This window comes from Arachis hypogaea, chromosome 3 (assembly GCF_003086295.3).
Source record: "Arachis hypogaea cultivar Tifrunner chromosome 3, arahy.Tifrunner.gnm2.J5K5, whole genome shotgun sequence".
Lineage (NCBI taxonomy): Eukaryota > Viridiplantae > Streptophyta > Magnoliopsida > Fabales > Fabaceae > Arachis > Arachis hypogaea.
This window is the reverse complement of record NC_092038.1, coordinates 50,612,031-50,620,431: the sequence shown is the minus strand read 5'-3', so window position 1 is coordinate 50,620,431 and position 8,401 is coordinate 50,612,031.

Below are 8,401 nucleotides of genomic sequence, written 5' to 3'. Positions count from 1 at the left end.
TTCCTCTTCTCCTCTGTTTTTTCCTTTTCCATTCTGTTTTCTTTCTTTTTCCTCTGAGCGTGCGTGTGTGTTTTAAAAAGGAATGAAATTGGGGATTAGGGTAAATTAAGATTTTTTAAAATATTTGACTAATATAATAATTTTATAAAATATTTATGATAGAATAACAATTTAGAATTTAAATATAATACTATAAAAATTAATTTCGGAACACATAATTTTATTTATCAATTTATCAACGAGTTTAAATAATTATTTTTAATTTAAATTATAAAATGAACATATTAATCACATCCTATAAAATACAATTTAAACCCAAAATATTAACTATCTAAATTAAATCATGACCTTTCATTATTTTTCTATCATCGAGAATTTAATTTTAATTTATATAAAATAACTCATTAAAAAAATTGTACATAAATATTAATGGTCTTAAACTTAAAGTATTTATAAAAATCAATTTAATCATTTCTAACAAATTAATCTCTAATAGCTCAATTTAATAAAATAAATCGTAATTTAATCATAATACAAATTTTGTTGCTATAAAATAATAAAAACTGAACTTCAATAATAACACTGTAAAAAACCGTTGTCTAAAACCATTTAAGACAACGATTTTAAGGCGTTGCAAATTTTGGCATTGCTAAAGCCCATTGTTGTTGTAGTATAATCTTTAGAAAATTTAATCCAAAATCTTATGAAGGCATCTTTGTTGAATATTCAACCACTATTAAAGCTTATAGAGTTTACATCAAGAAACATAGAATAATTGAGTAGTCTATACATATCATTTTCTTATGATTCTAACTCTATTTCAAGTGTTGTTGAGAAAATTGATGCAGAAACTGAGATTGCACAAATTTTAGATAGAATTCAAGGAAAAGACAAATCTGAACCTACAATGGAAGATGCTGTTCACAATTCTATAGACTGATTTCTGGGAGACGATTCTGTTTTGTCTCCTCCTGACATAAGAGATTTCTGAGAATTTTAATTGATGATGTTCATACTCAACCTGAGATCACCTCACCAAAATCAAGAATAGAAGTTCTTGAAAAACCATCCACATGAATTCATCATTGGAGATCCCTCTTATGGACTTACCACAAGATTCTCAAGAAGAAATAGAGCCAAACTCAATAACCTCGCTCTTACATCACAAGTGAAACCCCAAAATGTGAAAGAAATAATTGAAGATCCCTCTTAGATGAAGGGAATGGAAGAAGAGCTGGTCTAATTTGAGCGAAATGAGATTTTACTGAGATCGTGTGAATAAAAGCAGCATTTTAGAGATTTGTTGTTGTCTTGGACAATCCATGTGTGGTCAAGCAAGAAGCAAGCTACCTCTGTCAATGGTTGAGGCCGAATATATCTTAACTTCCTCTTGTTCTCAATTGACTTGGTTCAAAGCACAACTTGCACATTACAAATTGCAAGTCAATAGTATCCCTATGTTTTGTGACAACTTGAGTGCAATAAATATTTTAAAAAAAATCCTATTTTATACTCAAAAACTAAGCACATTGAAGTAATATTTCATTCCATAAAAGAACATGTGCAAAAGGGAACAATTGACATATAATTTGTGAAATTTAGAACTGCTCTGGGGATTGTTGATTGCTGAGTTTTTTTAATTAAATATGTTTAAAAGTTTTTCTGGTTGTTTTTGTCTCTCAGGTTACAGGAAGACAAAACTGGACAAATGATGACTCTCTCTAGGTTCCATGAAGTTCAGACAATGTGTTGATAACTTTAAATAAATTTGGATCTGAACTAAATCCTTGGTGGTCTAATCTGTTTCCTTAAAACCACCACTAAGCCCAAGAGAAAGTTGGTTTGTTTTATGTAGTGGGTCTCATTGTTTGTTTTGATCACATATACCAAAAAGGGGAGTATTTGCATTCATTATTTTTCAAGTCAAATCAATTTCAAAATCTTTTCAATTTTTATTTGACTTGTCATTTTAAAACTTCCTGTATTGTTTTTAAAAGTCAATATTCTTTGAATCTCGTTTTATTAAATTGGCTTGTGTTTTCAAAAGATTTTTGAACATTTAAAGCAGTTATTATGATAATTTTTCATCTTCTCTACTACTCCCATTTTTTCTTACATATAGAATGTTTTTAATTTTTATTTTTGAGTATTTTAGTGTCAATCTGAGTAATGAAACCCAAGATAAAATTTTAAATCTTAAGGATAGTGGTGCTGTAAAGAAATCTAAGAAAAATGGCACAAAGACAACCAAGGACACGGTTTTGAAAGAAGAAGAAGATCCTCTTACAATCGAAGATGAGGGATCTGATATCAAGCCCAATTTGATGTAGCTGTTTTCTTATAATTTTTTTTATGATACATTTTATAACTTCTGTTGACACTAACACTCATATATCTGTTTTGCACTTGTGGATTACGTATTGAACTGTTTTTGTGTGAAAATAAATTGAAACAATTACAGTGAAACAATTGAACTTGTGATGCTTGAGACTGGCTGTAATTTTTTTTACACTATTATTTCATGCAGCTCTGATCATGCATATTACTCTGATTGTGAATATTGCTTTTATTTTGTTTTGGTAACTAAGATTTTGATTAAGGCTGCTCATGATGTTACTGCTGAAAAAACTGTTTTTGAAGCATTGGTTTATCATTGATTTTTGTTGTATCTTTGGATTTTAGTCGTTAAACTCTATTGGGTGACTGTAAATTAATCTTTACACTTTTACCTGCTCTGCATTTTTTTGCATATATGGTGAACTATTTTTCCATGCAGGTGTCTCTCCTTATTGACAAAAGGGGAGAAAAAAAATGAATTGAAAGGCTGTTATCTGTTTCTATCTTGATCTATGATGATGATGCTTGAATCTACTGTTTATAATTTGAATTTGCTGCTATTTATTATTTGAATTTGTGTTTAAAAATCTGCAATTTGATCTGGTTGTGAATATTGTTATAGCTTAGCATCTGAGCTCTTGAATAAATAGCTTTTAATTAATAATTAGTTTAGCTCTGATTCATGCATGTTTCAAGGTTGGCAGATGATTTTTGTGAATTGATAAGAGTCTTAGTTGACAAACTTTGACATATGATGTGTCCCTCCTTGATGACAAACAGGGGAGAAAAATGAAAAAGGGAGAAAAAGGGCTAAATTGAAACTATTTTATTTCACTGATTAGTGCTCTGTTTCATGCTCTAATTTGCTCTATTATATTTTGTTTTAGTGGATAAATTTCAACCTAAGCTTTGATTGTTGTTGATAAACTTATTTGCTTAAGTGCATATGTGTTGTCTAGACTATAGAATTTTATTAAGGTGTTTGAGAAACATATTCTTGTGAAAAACTGGCTCAGTTTTAAAATGTTCCATTGTTTAAATTTTTAATCTTTAGGAACCTGTTAGAGCTTGTATACAATGTTCGTTTTCTTGGAAATTTTGTTAAATTAGGCACACATTAAGGGAGAGCTTATTGAACAAATGAAAGGGGGAGAGATTTTGAAAAATCTTCAAAGGGAAATTTTCTATCTTAAATCCTTTCAATTCAGTTTTAATAATGTTTGTCATCAAGGGAGAGATTGTTGAGTTTGAAAAACTAAAATGATGAGCAAACATTATTAAAATATAAATTAAAAAATTATTAAAATATTATTAATTGTTAAAACTGCTTCCAATAGTTTGTTTGATGTTTTTGTTAGTATGTAAGAAGCAAATTAATTTTCAATATTGGGTTAAGATGCAATCAAACCCAATTTGATCATTGAATGACCAGTCTTACACAAAATTTATTTCATAAATAGTGGCTAATATTAAAAGAGAAAGAGATCCAAAAAGGTCCAAGTGATGAGAGCCCAGTTTGGTTACTAAACAAGTTTAGCCCAATAATAATTGTTTACTTTAAGTGGATAAACAATTAAAAGGCAAATAAAAAAAGGAAATGGCCCAAACCCTTAGTAACCCGTTTAGTGGTCACAAACTAAAGGGAATTCAAATTGTCAAAGTTATAATTTTTGGTTACTGGAAGTAAAAATCTAATTGAGTTTAATTTCATTAAAAGCATGCTTCGGTTACTACATCTTTGGTAACTGCAACTCCAAATTTAATTCAATTTAATTTGCATTGATGACTTCCAATGAAAGCTATTCTCTCTTCTCTCTCCCCTCTCTTGCTTTCCGTCACATCTTTCGTTGAAAGAAAAAAGAAAGAAAAAAATTGAAGCCACAAAGAAAAGCCTATGAAAAAAGGCTAAGAAAGATTGTTTCCACAGAAGGAAAGATTTGAAGAAAAGCTTAAAGATTTGTTGACAAGGAAGGAAAGAAATGCCTCGATTCATGAAGCAAATCTTTCTTGAAGGCACATCAAAGATTCATTTCTATTTTTGTGAAGAAGATAGCCTCTGAGTCTTAGGTAGGAAAGAAGCAAAAATGAGAAGTTTGAAGCCAACCTGGGTCAGATGCTCATCAATATTCAGAATCAATTCTTGGGGCAAAAGTCAAGATCAATGGTCAAGATTGAAGAAAATAGATGAAAAAGGTTGAAAGAGGTACATGCATGTAGTTTCGATTTTTCTTCTCTCTTCCTTTTGTTCAAACCGTGACTTAACCTATGTTGGAGAAGAAGTTGCTGGGTTGGTTGAACCAGTTTCAACCTTGGAAGCTTCTCATTCTATAATAAGGGTGAACGGCTAAGGCTTGAGATCAAGGAGTGAAAGCAAACGTTTGGATTCCAATAGCTCTTTGAGCTATTTATTCTACTCCTTCATGGCTTTTATTGAATATTTCTTTTTCTCAGTGAGTCTGTCTTTGTTTCATTGGTAAAAGACAAAATTTGAGGTTTTGTAAGAAAAAGCCAATGAGTGAAAAAATGCATAGAGTTAAAGAAAAAGCCATAGTTATCTCAGAAATTTTTTGTATGTATTTCAGTTTTGTTGTGAAGATCCTGAGGGTATTCCCTTACAAGTTGGGTTAGCACTTTGCGGTTGAAAGCTAGGTTTGAGTCCTAGTCAAGTTCAGGTTGGGTTAGAATCTGAACTTGTTCCCTTGCAAGTTGGGTTAACACTTTGTAGTTGAAAGTTTGGTTTGAGTCCAAGTCAAGTTCAGATTGCGGATAGAATTTGGATTTGTCCCAGATAGGAATGGGTAATTCCTAAGGAGGAATTGGTGTTTGTAATCTTGAAAAAGAGATAGTGAAATTCTATTATTGCTGTGATGGAGACTGGATGTAGGTCACATTGCACCTAGTGGCTGAACCAGGATATATCTGGTGTTAATTCTTCTTCTCTACTCTTTTCTCTATTTCTGTTAATCAGGAGACGAAAACAAAAGTGTCTCTCAACTCGGCAAGAGACAAAACAAAAGTGCCTTTTAACTCGACACGAGACAAAAGCAAAAATATCTCCTACAGTTTGGTTGAAAAATCAGAGATTGAGATTCAACAAAAAAGGGGCTAAGATTCAACCCCTTCTCTTAGCCACTGATTACCATCAACATGTCACTTCTTTATTATAATTAAAATTAAAGAGTTCTCTCTTCTTTTTCTCTCTCCATTTCTTTATCTCTTTGATTCTTTCATCTATTTTATCTCTCTTATATATCATTATTAATAATTAATTATAAATTTAATAATTAAAATATTAAAACTAAAATATAGTTATATTTATTATTCTATTATATATTACTAATTTTACAACTAAATTGTGATACATGTTACTCTCTCATTACAACTAAATCAAATCTTTTCTTCTAAAACTAAATAGTTCTCCTCTCTCTCTCCATTTCTCTGTCTCTCTCATTCTTTTACCAATTCTATCTCTCTTATACATCATTATTAATGACTAATTATAATTTTGACAATCAAAATATATAACATAATATGTTTTAATTGTAATTAAAATTAAATTAAAATTGAAATTAAAATATAACTATATTATATTAATAATTTAACAACTAAAATATGTCACATAACACTTTCTTATTAAAATTGAGATAAAATATTTTCTTCCAAAATTAACAAACTCTCTTCCTATGTCAATGAATTATAGCTTAAATGGCATAATCTTCCCATACTCACTTAAGAGATCGCAGGTTTGAGTCTCCCTATCTTCGATAAAAAAAAATCTCTTCCTATATTTTCTTACCCACCTATTTCTCTCATTCTCTACTTCTCTCTACTCTTTCCACTCTATATATAACTTATAATTTATATTTTATATTACTAACTTAATAAACCAACATGTGTTACAAAATATTCTTTTAATACAATTAAAAAATAAAATATTTTTTTTAAATTAACAAACTTTCTCTCTCCTTCTTCTTTATCTTTCTTTCTCTTTTCTCACTCTTTCTTTATTTCTATTTACCTTTTTGTTTTATAAAAAATAAAATTAATAAAATAATATAATTAAAAAAATTATAAAATTATAAAAAATATTAAATTTATAATTAAATATAATTAAAAAATAATCCTATAATATTAGTCACATAAAATATTATTATTATATACATATTTTTTAATATTTTATTTATTTTTAAATTTTCACCGTCTATCTTTAAAATGTATATTTTTACTTCTCTTCCTTCAAATATTATTACATATAATTCGAATATTCTAATTAATGATTTGAATGAAGATTCAATTGTTTCAAAAAAATTATTTTGAGTTAATTTTATAAATATCAATGTAAATTTTTTTATACTAATATTTAATTATATTTATATATATATATAGAGAGAGAGAAAAAGAGAGAAAATATTATTTTAAATAATAAATATTAAATTTAATTATTTTTTTATGCAACAAATTTAATACCTAACTAAATGTGAAAGTATACATATTAAATTCTTTCAAATTTTAAATAATGAACGTTAAAATTAATTATTAGTAAAAAAATAAACTCTTTTACATAAAAAAATAATTAAAAAACTTATTAATTATTTTTTTATTATTTGTGAAACTTTGATCTTCTTAGTCAATAGAGACTTTTGTTTTCAACGATTTTTTGTAAAGTAGTTTATAAATTTTTTCTGTTATAATTTATAATATTAGGACAAAATTGATATAATTTTAAAAAATTTATATTTTCTTATTATTATTACGGACAAAAACACTAATTAATATAAAAATTTTAAGCCAAAAAATTTTGATACGAAGTTTTTTTGGAATTATGTTTCAAGATGGGGTTGGAGGGCGTTATGCAAAATTGTCGGCACATTTGTTTTTAGGTTCTCTCCTTGTAACTTGCAGAAAGCGAGATTGTTTTTTTTTTTAAATTAAAAAATGTAATTCGCAACTTGCTAGAGAATATATATATATATATAAAGGAAACATTTTATACAAGAAAAATAATTGATTTAGAATAGAAAGTATGGATATATGATGCATTGGTCAGGAAAAACAAAGCCATGATCAGTTTAAAGCCACTCAAACATAAATGTTTCATTACACATACATAAGTAGTGTTTGAATAGTGTATTCAGAGAGAGATAGTGTATTTAGAATATATATATATATATATTAGAAAGGTAGTTAGTAGCAGCAATGCACTAGAAATAACAAAATAAATATGTTGTTTTCGAATTCTAGTTTCATTTTCTTTACTATTAAAGTTATATTTTTTTTTATTTTTTTTTTATTTTTGAGAAAAAATCAAACACTACCAAACACATACATAAATCACTAGAAAAAAATTTAAGAAAAAAATTTTTTGGGGTTAAACTCGTAAATTCTCAAAATAATCACAATCAACATAAAAATTAATTAGAATATCCGGTATCATGTGATTAAAATTAAAGCAGTTTATTGTGTAAATATCCTTGACAGAAAATTAAAATTTAAATAATAAATTATTAGTTTTATTGTCTTAAAATATAGGTAAACTTTACTCAAACAAATAAAATATAAGATAACTTCTCAACAATAACATATAATTTAAGTGTACTAAAATTCAGTAAATAATTATTAAAAATAAATTTTATCAGAATAAATTAGAATTTGATCTATTTTTTAAATAATTAAAATTAAACTGTTGAGTATTTATTTTATGAATATTATACTTGATGATTGAATTTTTGACGGTTTAGAATTTACAAATGAAATTTCGTTGCAATATAGTTTCTAAACCAACAAAGAATCATTTCATATAAAAATTTGGTTGTCACTAAAACAAACCCCTAAAATCGCTGGCCACGAGTTGCTTTTAGTGAGTCACATGCAACTTCCCACACGTATGTGTACATCACGCGTACGCGTCTCTAAACAATAGGCAACTATGACAAATTTTATATCATTTTGAAGCTCCGGATGTTAGCTTTCCAACGCAACTAAAACTGCTTCATTTGGACCTCTGTAACTCAAGTTATGATCGAGTAAGTGCGAAGAGGTTAGGATTGACAACTTTGCGATTCCT